Source organism: Leptodactylus fuscus, chromosome 7 (assembly GCF_031893055.1).
Source record: "Leptodactylus fuscus isolate aLepFus1 chromosome 7, aLepFus1.hap2, whole genome shotgun sequence".
Classification (NCBI taxonomy): Eukaryota; Metazoa; Chordata; class Amphibia; order Anura; family Leptodactylidae; genus Leptodactylus; species Leptodactylus fuscus.
Genome location: NC_134271.1, coordinates 69300146 through 69316700, shown reverse-complemented (window position 1 = coordinate 69316700; position 16555 = coordinate 69300146). Strand labels below are relative to the sequence as shown.

The window sequence follows — 16555 nt, the reverse complement described above, 5'->3', positions numbered from 1 at the left end:
AAAGCTGACAAACAAACCCATAATGAATGGAATGCAGTGAGGCAGCCATTTTGTGACTCATTCCTTTTAGGGTGGGGTAAACAAGTTTCTTTTCAAAATGGTGGCGATTCCATGATAGCCTCATTTTTACTATTGAGCTTTTCACTTCAAATACAGGTTATATCCTGGCTATACTACGGTTTTTGAGAGCAGGTGGTAGACCTATTTGGCTTTGGTGTGCTTTCAGTCGTGCAACTTTCCACTCATAAATAGCCAGAGTCAGATTAATAACCAATATTTTGTAATTTCTATACTTAGAAATATGCTAGATTTTTAACATAGCTTAGCCGTGGTGTCATTTTTGCAAAAATGCAGCTATCTGTTGAAGTATTTAACATTATTAAAGGGGATGTCAGATTTATAAAGTGTATTTCCAAATTCCCTGATAGGATGTTCTAAGTAAAGGGGAGTCCTATATTCACGCTCTCTATAAATTGGCCAGAGATCAGCTATATTGACTACCTTTCATGATGGAGATCAGTGTTTTTAAAAGAAACCATGTAACCCCTGGTTCACATAAGCGTTTGGATTGCATCCAGGGGAGTCCGCAAGAGGATCCCCCCTGAACAGAATACCGACGCAACTGCAAGCGCTGTGCAGTTAAATCACATGGACCCCATAGACTATAATAGGGTCCATGTGATTGCCGTGCACTGCCCGCACAAATTATTCGTGCGGGCAGTGCGCGGCAAGCACACGGACCCCATTATAGTCTATGGGTCCGTGTGCTTTTACAGCTACGCGCTTGCAATTGCGATTGTATTCTGTCCGGAATGTCTCCATGCGGACTCTAACCAGACAGAATATATATGCATATGTGAACTGACCCCAATGCTTCATGCTGTATCTGCTTTGGTGGAAAAGCAGGGAAAAGAACATATGTTGGCAGGTTCCTTCACAGATTGGGCGGTCTAAGCAGTGATACCTTCTTTGATGGTTAAGGATGCAGCCACACAAGTGGACCTGAAGAATGGAAACCCAAATGCTAGTGTGAACCTAGCGTCAGGCTGTGTTTCTCTATGTGAAGCCATGGCCATAAACTGATTTTCATGGGAAAACATCTATCAATCTATCTCCGTGGAGGACACCTGTAAAATGGTTTTCAGGGATGTGAATAAAATTGGCCAAAAAGGGGATTGATATAAAATAAAATATCAAAATAACCTACAACTATCTCTCTTTTGTCCCTATCATTTTAAGTTTGCTTTTGTCACTGACTGCACCATGACGCCCCCATCTACCCATGTGACCACTCCGCCAATTACTGAAATTGGTGGTATTAAGACATACAATGCTGTGGCCAGTAACTGGCTACAATTGGTCACGTGGGGATCACCATTGCCATAGCCAAGGAAATGGCAGAGTTTAATCAGGAGGCAATGTAATAGGTAACAAAAGGTCCTGTTGTTTTCTACCATTCCCTACTTCCGGACATTTTTTTTAGGTGTTCTGAAAACACAACTTCTATATCTTCTAAGAGATAATGTACAGACAGAACAATGCAGCCGGGGGTGGGGTGATTAGAATGTAAATAGCTGCTATGACGCTGGCATGATCTATCTGTGTAATTTTGCCCCCGTAGCTGTTTAGCAGAGGTTGTAGTAAGAGTAATACCCTCCTGTTCGGAGACACAGAGCCTCTGACTATGGAACCTTTTCAGGGTCATTAAACGGCAGTAAACATTACTTTAAAAATAAACCACAGATTTCACGCTTACATTTTAGCCCAGAGCCCGGTTTGCTGAGCAAGTACATTCCCCCCCCCCCCCAATCTCATACAATCAGCACTGTGACATTTGGGTATATAAACATTTTACATCACTGATATAGCAGCGCTGGGTGTGTACCTTCTTTAATATAATAGATATTGCACTCACACACAGACATAACAGGGACGAACGACCGGTCTTGTATTCACCTACTGGTCATTTCTTAAGATATATATTTATTCTGCAGGACAATGTAATAGGTTATTACCGTGCAGTAATAATATACATAATTGATATATAATAAATATGTAGAGATAAGCGAGTAGTATTCGATTGAGTAGGTATTTGATCAAATGCTACGGTATTCGAAATATTCGTACATGATCGAATACTACTAGCTATTTGCAGTAAATATTCGATTCAGAACCAGCGTTGATTGGCTGAATGCTATACAGCGTATAGCATTCGGCAAATCAATGCTGGTTCTGCAGCAGGCTCGTGCTTGCTAGTCGGGAGAGCTGGCAGCTTGCTGTTACGAGGGAGCTGACTTTTTCTCATAGGAATGAATTGATCAGCGTTGATTGGCCAGTGTGCAGCACTCGGCCAATCAACGCTGGTTCTGCTGGAGGCTCGTCTGTGAGGAAGCAGAGTCTAAGACGAACCACAGCAGTCTCCATTGTGGTCTGATTTTAGACTCCGCCTCCTCACAGACGAGCCTCCGGCAGAACCAGCATTGATTGGCCGAATGCTGTACACTGGCCAATCAACGCTGGTCAATTCATTCCTATGAGAAAAAGTAAGTTCCCTTGTAACAGCAAGCTGCCAGCTCTCCCGACTAGCAAGGACAAGCCTGCTGCAGAACCAGCATTGATTTGCCGCAGGCTCGTCCTTGCTAGTCGGGAGAGCTGGCAGCTTGCAGTTACGAGGGAGCTTACTTTTTATCAGCGCAACTGCAGGCGCTGTGCAGTTAAAGCGCACAGACCCCATAAACTATAATGGGGTCTGTGCACTTTAACTGCACAGCGCTCCTCCTAAACACTCTCCTCCTGCTATTCGTAGACTTGGTGACTCTCCTTTAGTCGAATAGTGGTTTCCCCTGAAACAAGCATTTTTTCCCATAGACTATAATGGGATTCGATATCCAATCGAGTAGTCGAATATTGAGGCTCTACTCGAAACAAATATCGAATCTCGAATATTTCACTGTTCACTCATCTCCTCATCTCTCTCTCTCTCTCTCTCTCTCTCTCTCTCTCTCTCTCTCTCTCTCTCTCTCTCTCTCTCTCTCTCTCTATATATATATATATATATATAAAATGATGAGGTTCTGGCACTGTAGGTTTTTATAATTCTCACCTATTCTGATAATGAGAGGACCCACTTCTACAGGCTATTAGAAATGATAAAAACAGCAATTATTACAATCTTAGACTCCATTCACACTAGCAGTTTGACATCTGTATGCAGCTAGTGTATGTTGTATCCTTTGCAAACAGATATTGGTGAATCCTCAATGACTTCATTGATTTTAATAGGTTTTGTTGAAAAAAAAAAACTAGCCTGCAGTGATATTCTTGCCATCAACAAATACTAGAAGTCAAGGCAGAAACCTGACTGCAATACCAGTGTGAACAGTGTTAAATAATAAAGAGGTCAGTCACTGCAGGTAAAACTTAAATTGCAATAAAAATAGTAATAATGTATCATTTTGTGTGACTTTGCAGGTTAATAACATAATAATAACCTTGCTAATGGTATAATACATTATAATAAAGAGCAGCAGTCAGTGTGTGTCAATGATACAAAAAATAAATATATCATTAATAAATAATTATGTAATAAAGAATATAATGGGCTCCATTTTCTCTTTTCTGGCTATATCTAATAGAACTATATTATCACTGTGAATGGTCTTACTGAGGCCTGCCTACTATAATTGCCTCTGGATTCTTGGTGTCACATGAAGATATTGGATTGCAAAGTGTTAACTGTCATCTCTAATTTCCGACAGTTGACAAAATGATCAGTTACCTATAAATAAATCTAATTAAGACAAATCAAACACACAAATTATATGTTGAAGTACTTTAGCTGATCAAGCAAGTTACAAGATGAGGAGCAGAAATTTTTTTTTTCTAAATGATTACAAGTCTGGAAAGAAAAATGTATTAAAGGGGCAGTAACTCATAATAGACGTTAATTCATTACACCTTGTGTGTCTTGTAGCAAATTTTATTCTCAAATTATTAATTTTTTCCGGGAAACACACAAAGATAATTTGCAAAAATTGTAGACAAAAATTGAAATAAAAAATTGTTGGTGCTTTCAGACCAACAAACTAGTCAATCTCTTTTGCTGGTCTTAGTAAAATAACTGATACTTTCTTACGAGATTAACATAAGATGTTGGTTATTTAGATACTACAAAGGAGGGTCTCTTGAACCTCAGGACTCGTTCACATCTGTGTCAGTAATCTATTCGGGGGAGTCCGCATGGGGACCCCCCGAACAGACTACCGAACACATTTGCAAGTGAAAGCACACGGATCCCCATAGACTATAATGGGGTCCGTGTGCTTGCCGCAAGATCTCTGCACAGAACATGCGGACAGGAAAGTGCTCACAATCTACTTTCCTGTCCGCATGATTCGTGCAGACAGTGCGTGGCAAGCACACAGATCCCATTATAGTCCATGGGGTCCGTGTGCTTTCACTGCACAGAGCTTGCAACTGCGTTCAGTAGTCCGTTTGGGGGGTCCCCATGTGGACTTCCTGAACGGATTACCAAACACAGATGTGAACCAAGGGTCAGAAGGTGAATTCATGTTTGCCACCTGACACACAGTCTGTACAATGGTAATCACAATGGTTATCATTAACCGACCACCGGATTAAGAGTCAAATATCTTGAAGGTACGAAGCTTTTTCAAAAAAGTCAGTAAAACAATCCTCACTCCTAATCCATAATACATTGAGACTACAACTAAGTAATGCCCAAAATCAACAACCTGACAAAGGATGAAAATCAAAGTATAAGAACAAAAAAGGGCAAATCCAATCGACCTGCATATTCTACACACAAATCTACAGTATTTGCCAAACGCTGGGTCAAAATTCTCATGATAGTCAATTACCGTACAATGTCGAGATCAATTTACTAAATGTTTACCATGCTGGAACATGTAGGCCCTTAACTGACATTAAAAAAAAAATGTAAAGCTAAAACTTCTGGGTCACCATGCAGATAATATTGCATCTATGGCTCTTCTGGTGCCAAGCATTTTGCCTCTTTTTTTGTTTCCCTGAACATGAAATGTAATGTTAAACGCTCGTATTTCACACAGATCAAAGCCTGATTTATTCGTAAATATTCATAAATGATAACCCAGCGAGACTTCCTTCACCAGGCACCTGTCACATGCAGGAGCTCGGCTACAAATCTCCAAATGAGCGCACAAAATCAATATAAAAATCCAAGCACATAATCAGATATTCTGTTGTGTGGAAATTGGAAGGGATCCAGGATTTGGCTCGACAATGCAGAGGGGGATGCAGGGCTTCTCATGGCGTCCATCATCCTTCCTCGTGCTGCCGGTCAGGTCAGCAGATCAAACCTGTTGCCTTTTAATGACACTGACTTCTGGAAAAGAAGCTAAACCGGCCCATACGTTCTTTTTGACCTAAACAGAAAAAAAAACATCTGCTGGTTGACTCATGAGCTGTTTTTGGCGACGATTAACTGAAACAGAGTCTGTTGTGGATCGGTTCTATCCCAGCAGTAGGTGTCACAGGAATAAATAGATGGATTTCATGGGACGCAGACATCATTTGCCAAGCAAAATGCGTCAACACAAACATTTACAAAAATCACACTTTACTCCTTCAGAGCTGGAAAGCTTTGTATCCGGATCTCAGCATGGCTGCCCCGCAGGACTGGAAAGCAGCATTTGTTTCTTCTTAGCAAATATCAGCTATTTTTATAAATCACAGAAAAATTACTTGTTGGCATCAGTTTTAATGACAATTTTTCAAAAAGTTTATCATGTTAAAACAAATTTAGAATTACTATTTTAAAAACGAGGAAATCACAGGTGACAAAAAATGTTGCACACATAGGAATTTTTTTTAGGGTATTATCAAAAAGCAAAAAAGAAGCGTCATGAAATAACACCATTACTTTGCTTCTCATGAAAGAATAAGCTTCATATGTAGATGGGACTAGTATGGTCTTATGTCCCCAGTAGTAGTTCCTATCAATGACTTCTACCTAACGCAGGCTTTGTCTTTGTAGATTTTACAATTTTATGTCAAAGTATTGAATAGATTACATTTCCCTAATATGTCTTCTTTTATAACCAGGAGCATTCTTGGATCGATGAAAATTGAAATGGTAGTAGTTAGAGCACACCTCTAGTTATACAATTCACACTTCCAGTTCCAACGTCCTTCCCCTCCCAACCATACTCACAGGGGTCCAGTAAGCAGAGATTTGGGTTGCTGTATGCAGGGTCTTCACACTGACGAGCTCTTATCATGCGACTGTGGGGGTAGTCACCAGTTTTTCTTTCCCAGAGTCCACAAAATAGTGACTCTGTAGAATAAAAAAAAAAGTTCCATATATTAGTCCTATTGATTTATTAGTCAGTGGCACAGGTAGGTACAGAGGCAAGGTAACTAATCCTTCAGGGCAAGGATTTTGCACACAGCAAACAAAATCTCTGCTTTCTGGAAACTCTATGAGTATAATTTGGGATGGATAAACAAGATATATAGCATAGTACCTTACAGAATGGGGATTTCTAGGACTACTGATGACATATCCAAAAGGGATCCAAGGCTAGGCACCTGAGCTGATCAGCTGTTTTAAGATAGGTTGATGTTTGGATTAGAGCAGTTTGCTCTTGTCAGGCCAGTAATGTCATGCTGCATACTCAGGCCCATTCAAATAATTGTAACAGAGCTGCAATACCAAGTACTGCCACTATAAATGTACGGTGCAGTGCCTGGTATATAGTGAGCCCTTATATGAATACCACAGTTACCGCAGACATTTGGGTGTCTGAACCTCACCAACCTGTAACTTGTTACTGATGACCAAATCTAAGGAAAGGTCACCAGTTTCATAAGTCATTGAAACCCCTTTAAATAAACACTGTAGTAAAAACTGATATGCTGCGTTATACATAATGTAGAGATTGATCATGATTTCTATCCTTGGTGTTCAGTTTCTCTGGAGTTCTGAATTACAAGTAGTAAAAATTGTTTTTCTGGTTACGTTTCCAAAGCCATACTAAATTTTGATATGTTCTGACTTTGACAGAAATTAAACCCCCAACTTGTTTTATCTCCAGAATTATCTAGTATTTGTACTATTGTAAATTGTCATGCTTTATCAGAGTTTGTTGAAAAAATCTTTAACAATAGAGTGTATAAAAACAAGGTTACACCAAACACAAAGGAATAAGTGAAGACATTGCAGTGCCATGAACACAGATGTATGTGCAATAATGCAACTCCATGGGTTCCAAAACACTAATAGACAAAGTCCGAGAATAGACTATTGAGTATGACCCTCCAGGCCAACCTCACATTACCAAGGGATGTATAAACATGGTACTACTGGGGAGGACCACAAATTAGAAAGTGAAAGAAGGCGAACATAGGGAAAAGGAAGGGAGGGTAAGGATGAAGATGGAAGGGGAGGGGGGAAGAGGGAAAGAAGAATGCCATGACATTAGCCAAAGGGAGAGACCGTGTGAGAACCTAAGTGTCCCTCTATATAGATGTGCCTAAGACAATAGGTTGATAAACTTATCAGACTCCTGGAACAGGATTTATGACTGCCAGAAGATCCCTACTTTCAATGGATCAGAGGAGTCTTCTGTCACCAATCTCTTCATTCTCTAATTGAGGCTAAGTATCTGAATCCATTGGAGCCATGAGGAATATCTCAAGAGATTTTTTTTTTTTACAACAGAGAACTTGATTGGAATAATCAACAATAATGCCAACTCGAATACCCAATTACAGAAGAGCTGGACTGCAGAACAGTTGGATAAATCTTGTGGAGGTAGTCCGGGTCAATAGCTTGAAGTTTTTTTTCTGAGCACTACAGGGATTTGGTAGGTTGATGGCTAGGATGCAGTATCTATCTTAGTCTGGGCCATATATCTTTCTCACAGTCCCAGGATCACACGTGGGGGATTTCAGGGGCCTCTGTTCACAGAAAAATTCTCTCGAATTCCGTGGGGTTAGACATAAGTGAGAAAGCTGGGAAGCCTGAAGAGGATGATCGCACAAGCGAGGAGAGTTGATTGTATTCCATCCAGGACAATGGAGTATCTGGGCAGGAAGTATCTATGGTGTAACAGTGTGTTGGACTATTGCAAAAGATAACGATCAAAAAGACCAGGCGGGAACATCAGATTGTTGAAGAGAGGACTCAGGGAACCTAGGACCATTGCCAGTGTACCTCTATAGGTCACAGGATCCAAAAAAGATAGAAAGTGGGTGGATAGAAAGGAATAAGCCACCTGTCTCATTCTATACTTGCACCAAAAACAACTTTGTCTCAATAATCACCCATTGCTTATTAGTACCCCTGTAATGCCAATCAAACAACCTTAACAAAACTGCAGCAGTATAATACAGTTTGGGGACTGGAAGGTCAGCAACATCATTGCACTTACATTACGTCAGGGTCCTAAATTTGAGTCTAACACAATCAGACCCCCACGCAAAGATTGTATATGAGCCTTATGAGTAAATGAGGACAAAGATTGATGTGCAAATGGAGTCATCTATACCATTGAAAATTTTCACAATGATAATGATAAGAAGGTCACTGAAGCATTTGTAGAAATATGTGGTCGTAAGGGCCAGTGTATTCACCAGCTTGGAATAATCTGACCTCCTTCACAGTGTATAGGTTCACCCTGAAAGGATCTTTTAGGAATCGAGAAAAGAGCGGTCTTGGTTATTTACTCCTCTACCTTGAATTCCTGGGTTTCTGGGGCCACATCAGTGAATTGAAGGCATATGCTGCATAGATCACTGTAGTATGTCCGAAAAGCTGCTGTGATATCAACAGGATTGTGAATATCTCAACCACTGTCGTCACAGAGGCATGGAATATACGTTCTGTCAAACTGAGGACATAAGCGCCATCCTAACACTTTCCCACACTTTTTGGCATTTTGATAGTAGTGGTGACAGACATATGTCATGCATGGCAATAGATGGCAAGGTAGAAGCGCAGCTCCTCCATAGTGTTCAAAAGCTTATTCAACATGTACTGGTTGCAGGATTGCTTATGGGTGGTTTCCAGTGAGTGTTTTTTTTTGCCAAAAGGCTAGTGTAAAACTTTAAAGGACAGGTGCTTTAACCAACATGACTAGACAACATGGATGTGCCGCCATAACTCCCACGTAAAGGTTATGGGTTTTAGACTTTTGGTGATGACAAGTTGATGAAGGGATTTATACTGATATCCAGATTCGGGGTTGGGAAAGTGGGGCAATTGTCATCAGCATCATTGAGTTTTTTGCCTTTTTCCAGATCAACATTGTAGGGTTATAGGTTGGACTTGACGGACTTGTGTCTTCATCTAATCTTATCTACTATGTTACTATGATATATTTTATCATGACTATAGTTTACTTTAAGCCACATTGTAAGAGGCAGCTTAATATAATCTCCCCCTATAAATTATGGGCCAATCAGCAAATCTCCTACTACCAATAGCAACTAGACATTCATTTTGGTAAATATAATTTGCATTGACTCATCACAGCTAATAACAGATTGGCCGTCAGAGGTCATCGGAAATTTTCACCATGCTGCATTTTAAGCCTAAAATTGCTCTGCGAGTTCCTGAGTAGCTTCGACCGAGGCAGCAGATCTATCTCCTATCACTGGATGCGACGTCTCTCTGATTACTTGCAATCATTTTATAAATGTAATTGTTTTCACCAAGGTAAAAACATCATGAGCTAGGATGGGATATAAAAAATAAGAAAGTGAAGTCTATGTGAGGATACCAAAGAGGGGGATTACAATAAAACCTAATGAGCTTAGACTCAAGGCAGCTCAAAGCATTATACTTTCAGTGCAACTTTATTTTGACAAAATGTCTGTTTGTGTTACAGAGTAAAAGGGGTATTATAAAAGGCTCATTTCAAAAGGTCAGGCTGAATTTTAAATCTGTAAAAGGGCTTTGGAAGAATTTTACCTTCAGCATTTCTAAACTCGCTCCACTTATGTCTGAATAAAACACACATTTCAGCTTACAAAAGTATTCTTGCATAAGTTCTAGATCCCCAGACCACCCCAGGGCTATAACAGGGGAAATTTCCTACCAGAGGCGGTAGTTCCGTGGCTCTGTGGCCCCGATGCAAAATATGTAACAGGACCCCCCAGCTACCATGCTGCTACTGGTATCTGACTATATTGTGTATGACTCCCTATGACTCTAGGACTCAGTAGTGATAGCTACTTCTGCATCCCCTTTAGCTAGATCAAAGTAGGGAGATCAAAGTAGGGATTTGGTTTCTATAACAAAATCATGGCCTATTGTATTGCAGAACAATTGGTATTCTCTACTCCTATCTATGAAAAATCCTTTTAGGGCTACACATCCCATTTATTAGATGGGCTGATATTCAGGGCTTTTACTGGCAACGACTTCAAGGAACACTTGTTGCCGATAATAGCCCAGTATGATAGTGCTGACGATTGGCTGACTAGTGAGCAAACACTTGTGAGTTGGCTGATCGCTTCTTGTACACTAGAGGTAGATCATTGGTGACATATTGACCTGTTTAGTCAGGGCAAGGATGCCAATAGTCTATGCAGCCAAATGTGAGAGGACCAAACACAGCAGAGATCGTTCCTTCCCTATTCAGTCTGTAATGAGGCCGATGCAAACGACTGCCAATTAACATGTTTTCTCATTCATGGGAACTTCAGGGGCCAAAATCTGGCTGTGTAATAAAGCCTTTAGTTTATGCACATATCTTATACCATTACTGCAACAGTCCCTTGTGCAATTTTCCCACAGATAAAATCACTTTTCCAGTCTTAACCTTCACCACTTGACTAATGTATTAAAATGGTGCCACCGCGCTATAGTATGTCAGTACCTTTCAAACAGTGGCGTAACTAAAGTCTTGTAGGCTCCAATGCAATCTTTAGTCCAAGGTCCCCTACCAACGAATTCTTGATAGTGATGGTTACGGGTGCTAAGGAGTTTAATCAACCTTAGTGTGGTTATGGTAATCTGTGGATCTCCTTGGCTTATGAGCCAGATGGAAGTTGCAATCTCAATACTGATGCCAGTAATTATGGGCCCCCTAAGGCTCCTGAGCCCCAATGCGACTGCACCCTCTGCACCCCCCCTTGCTTTCAAAACATCATTCATCAGATATCAGGTCTAGATTATAGTTGTGTATCTATTAATATGTGTGCTTTTTAATGCCATGCCAAACCTTTTGAATATAGAATATAGTTGTATATTTACTAATATGTGGGGTGTTAATGCCATGCCAAACCTTTTGACATCTTTGGCACCAGTAAGTGGGAAATGGGTTTCGTGTGGTAATGGAATCAATAGTTGCACACATCATATTGTTGTTTCTAGCATAACCACTAACCCAATAGGACATCAGGCTCATCGCTGAATCCCTTGGTAATTTAAATGACCAGTTTAAGCCTCTTAATGATTGTGAAGCCGGTGCACAATGTATATTCTTGCAGAGGATTATGTAAATTAGCTTTAATTATCTCATTAATATGCATCCGTTGATATTTCTAAGAAGGTGGCGTTTATATTAATGAGCAATGTATAGGATATTGACACAAGTTGAGACATGGGAAGATGGCATTCTGTTTTATCCATACAAGTCATTCAGGGACTTTGTCCCTTCAATGCCAACTCTGACCAGGCAAACTGATGGCTTGGGACTAATTTAGAATTTTATTTCTTTTATTACCTTTCAAACACAAATTTCTTAATTATTTCTCTTTCTTCCTCCCTTAAGTCCCTTTTATGTTTTCAATGTTAGACCATAGTGGGCTTCTGAGGGATACTCTTAAAAATATTGTTTCATTATTTGCTTTTGTAATATTTGTTATGGCCTTGAGTTTTCTGCATGACAAAAACAAACAAGTTTTGAAGGGTTTCTCAGCTTTGCACAGTCCCTACTTGTTAGAAACGTCCCTAAGCTGGTGATAAAGTTTCTTCCTGAGACTTCAAGGGATCAGCTGTAATGTGTGGGGAAACGTCACAGGTAGTGATCAATTTCCTGCAGCACTTCCAGGGGTAAAGCTAAGCTTTACCAACTAACCATTCAAATCTGTGTAAAAAAAAGGATACTTAATACACTCTTAGGTCGGGGCCCCACATGGCGTAAATGCGGCGTTTTACAGTCCCTTTAAAGTGGTTGGGATTCTGGCAAATCCCATCCACACATTGCAGGAAAATTTGCACAGCACACATGCTGTGATTCCAAAAACGTTGTGGTTTTGGAAATCCCGACATATCAATTATACCCATGGAAATGTCGACCGATTCCTTATAGGTATAACTGAAACAGTAAATTTTCAGCAGAAACCTCTGCAGGCTTTCTGTAAACAGTGCTGCAAGAAAAACCGCAACGCGTTGGCGCCATGTTTTTTCATCCGCATCAAAAACATTCCACATCATTTGGCATGAAACTTAGTATGGGAGTATTCTCAAATCTGAGTTTACCATTTGTATTTAATGCACCCATTTCTTGACAACAGAAAAATATCCATCTGTAGTAAGTAAGAGACCTATGGCTATCCTATCTAATAGTGATCTGGTAGATTAGCAATATTGTATTATTGCTACAGAGGGCTTAGACGGCCCCGGTACAGTAATCAGGCCAAAACTATTTTCTGTGCCAGGACAATAAACTTCTCTTTTGATACCTTCAGCTGAGGTCCCCCATTGGGACACTCCATCTATAGGAAATACATTTATTAGTTGGAGGAGTAAAAGCTCATATATAATGTGGGGCTCCAGAGTTTCCATTGCTGAAACGGTGATAGGAGGCAGAATTGGTTTACTGTGTTATACTAATGGAGGGTGCACTAGACAGGGTCTCTATCAGCACCAAATACCCCTGTCTCAGGCCCTGTAGTAGACAATGTCTATACTGGAGTGTTCCTTCACAGCACTTCATACATTGAGAATCTTTTTTCGGGGTGTTTGGAGCAATGTCACGTTACATGAAAGCCTAAAGAGCACACTGTCCTTTAAAAAAAGAGCTAAAAATTCTGCAATTAGATGAAATTATGCTCACAGAATTGACATTGTACCTTGTAATCTGCTACAGCTCATGAACTGACTTCTCAATTATCTAATGTTATTTTTTCTAGATTTTTTTCCCCTTTCATCTCACCATTGGAAATGTCTGTTTATCCGGCATTTACCTAGTCTCAGGCTCAAGACTAAAACTTGTTACTATACATAGCCCTGTCCAAATGTAATTAATTGCCTAGCTCACCTGCTAATTAAATGCTCAGATACGTTCTGTAATGGATAAAGGTGATCTACTGGTCAGTGGTTTGGAAACCCAATTAATGTTACTAATGGTAATGAATTTACCGCCCAAATGCAGGTCTGTTTCAGGATCACGTTTACATCATCATATTAATAGTCACTAGCAAGTGTGATCTTTTTTCTTTTTGCATGAAGGTTTTGACTGAAAAAGTATTTGCCCCCTTTCAAATGCCCCTATCATTCCATGTTTGTTACAATGAATTCGAGAAAATAAGGCCTGGGTTAACATGTAACACGGCTCTTCAATTTTTATCCAGTAAACATACTGAAAAAAGTAACTGCCCCCGACTAAACAATAATAGCATGACATGGTCCATCTGTGCCATTTTAGATCTACTTTATGCCAAATATAAATGGACCTGAGTCATCCACAGAATTTCACTTCTGTCTCGTTCATCTATAGGATCGTTTAAATGTTCGCCCATAAGGAAAAAAGGTAGAAGCGTCCCAGATGGGATTTCTGAAGAGGTAAAAAACTGTTGTAGATGATTATGCAAAAAGCACGTAAGAACAAATAAGAAGGTCTTCTGAGAATCAAATTACAAGATTGGAGGTAATGAGAGATATGGTCAAAAATGTATGAAGGAGACAACTTATGGACAGCCTTTTATGTACTTGTCATATTCTGAACTCAATTCACTGGCAACTGACCTAAAGAGGACCTTTCATGGTCCGGGGCACAGGCAGTTCCATATACTGCTGGAAAGCCGACAGTGCGCTGAATTCAGCGCACTATTGGCTTTCCCGATCTGTGCCCCGGGTAAAGCGATATCGGTCCCGGTACCGTAGCACTTTACAGTCAGAAGGGCGTTTCTGACAGTCTGTCAGGTACGTCCTTCTCCACAGCAGCGCCTATCGCACTGTACAGTGTGAGCGGGGAGGAACGCCCCCTCCCCTCCTGATAATACTCATCTATGAACGATCACTGTGAGCAGAGGGAGGAGGCGTTCCTCCCCGCTCACACTGTACAGCGCGATAGGCGCTGCTGGGCAGAAGGACGTTCCTGACTGACTGTCAGAAACGCCCTTCTGATTGTAAAGCGCTACGGTACCGGGACCGATATCGCTTTACCTGGGGCACAGATCGGGAAAGCCGATAGTGCGCTGAATTCAGCGCACTGTCGGCTTTCCAGCAGTACAATCTGATGAAAGGTCCTCTTTAAGCTATCGACTGGTACTGCCCATTTAAAAGAATTTGTAAGCACCCCCCACTCATATTTGTGTCTTTTTACCATTGTGCATTGCCCCTTTTGGACCTGTCTTATGTGTCCCTGATCCTTCTTTCTCCTTCTATGTATCCTTAATAAGCACCTATTGTTTGTCCTATGCCCAGAAAAACAATGGTTGGAGCAGTAGCAAGGGAGCATGAATGGACAGTAGTGCGGAAGCATTGGTTTTGCTATGGTGATGGTGCTCCTTGGGCACAAGTCTTCATAACAGTACGAATAATAAGAATAATAAGAACAATAAGAATACCATGGAAACAGAGGGGTGAAGGAATCCTTCTAAAAATGTGCAAGGAAGGAGTTACCTGTAGATCACCTAAGGGTGTGATTGGGAGAAAGTAGAGTGTGGTACATGCAGGAGGAAGAGGGGGAGCAGTTAGAGTGAGGCTGAAACCACATGTCTGACCAGGGGAATCATGTGCAACATGAGTTAAGCCTGTAGACTATTAGGGAAGAGGTTTCAATTGCAAAGCAAAAGAACCCTTTCGGATAGTATGGCAAGTATACCAGGGAAGGGTTCTTCAGAAGTTTAGGGTATTGTGAACTATATGGCAAGAGTCTGGAGTCTTTTCTCCTACTTGGTAGGGGACAAGTCTAGAATAAGTAACACAGAGTAATAATATTTGCCTTTGATGAGTAGTAGATCATTAGGTTAGAGTGGGTTCGGTAGAAAGCTGTGGTATAATGCCAGAGTTGGATGGGAAGTGGGAGGACAGTTCAAGGTGGAGTTATAAGGTGGAAAATAAAAGGGATTGATCACTGGAAAAAGTGGAAGGGTCAAGAGATGGCTTCATATGAAGGTTAGTGATGGTTTATTCCATCTCTGACCTATCACTTTAACCTAAGTAGTATGGTTAAGGATGAGCTATGAGATAGCATGAAGGGATGAAATTTGTGGAAAGCTTTTTTAAAGTAATGGTGGAGAACCAGGTTATAGGGGAAGAGAACTGAGCAGTTGTGTAGCGGGTTGTGGAGACTGTAGGTTAAAACTGTCTAAAATGTCCGTTTTCTGTCTGAAATATAAGACAAAGTCAAAGATAGAAGTGTGAAGGTCAGAGGATTACAGAGTAGGTAGTTTAAAGTGTAAAATAATTGTTCGAGGTTATAAGACATGGATATCTGAGTAGCAAAGTAGTAGTCCTATTTTGCTTATATGTAATAAAGTTTTCTTTGGAGTGGGTTTTCTTCCAATCATGTTCTGCAGCCCTGGAAGCTTGCTTCCATTTTTCCATCAGATTGGTGCCTACTGATTTGTCAAATTGTTCAGGACAGGGGACTGAAAGTCTTTTCTCTCTGCATGTTTCATCTGGAAATCAAGCAGAGACCACACGGACCCCATTATAGTCTATGGGGTCCGCAGGTTTCCCAGGTAACTACTTTTTAATCCATATAAGCTTCCGTTCAAGGGGTCCCCAAGCAGATGGACAAATACACTTTTGCTGTGGTGTATGTGTATGGACTAGGACCTAGGACCTATGGACTTAATTTCCATTGGAGTTGATAGAGAGTATGTTGGCATGCGCAATATATTTACATTATATCTATATTCTAGCAACCCTTGAAGTTTGCTCTCACGGGAAATAATGTACAAACTGTTTTTATAACCAGCCGCTCATAACTACCATGTATCCCAGGAATGTGGAGACATTCCAGCGTCACACTGTAGACCCAGACTTCAGTATTCACTCCAATAACAATAGCCTGCAAGCTGCAAAACATAGTAGAGCCACTTACAACACTGTAAATATCACCAACAAGAAGAAGTTATGTATGGATATCTGTGCATCTCCCATAAGCAAAGTTACACATTTATATCTCATAGCTGGCATATGATACTATCTACTGAGCTGATGTATCTAACTTATCACATGTGATAGTGTCTCTTGACCACAGAGGTAGAACTTGAAGCTCCAGGGCCCCGATTGCACAATCTATAATAGAGCCAACTTGCCTATTGTCATTTGGAATAGTGGTATATTTTATACGTAAGAGGGGCCTCT

General features: G+C 40.6%; 1 protein-coding gene across 7 annotated transcripts in view; it reads right to left on the bottom strand.

Annotated features, from left to right (window-relative positions):
• Positions 1-16555, bottom strand: part of ZNF536 (zinc finger protein 536) — a 460947-nt gene that overhangs the window by 255163 nt on the left and 189229 nt on the right. For 5 of the 7 annotated variants that reach the window (XM_075282092.1, XM_075282089.1, XM_075282095.1 and 2 more), the window contains one exon: positions 6215-6337. The exons of the other annotated variants lie outside the window; for them this stretch is intronic. The gene's annotated coding sequence lies outside the window, so the exon portion shown is untranslated. The remainder of the gene's footprint in view (positions 1-6214; positions 6338-16555) is intronic. 7 annotated transcript variants of the gene reach the window in all.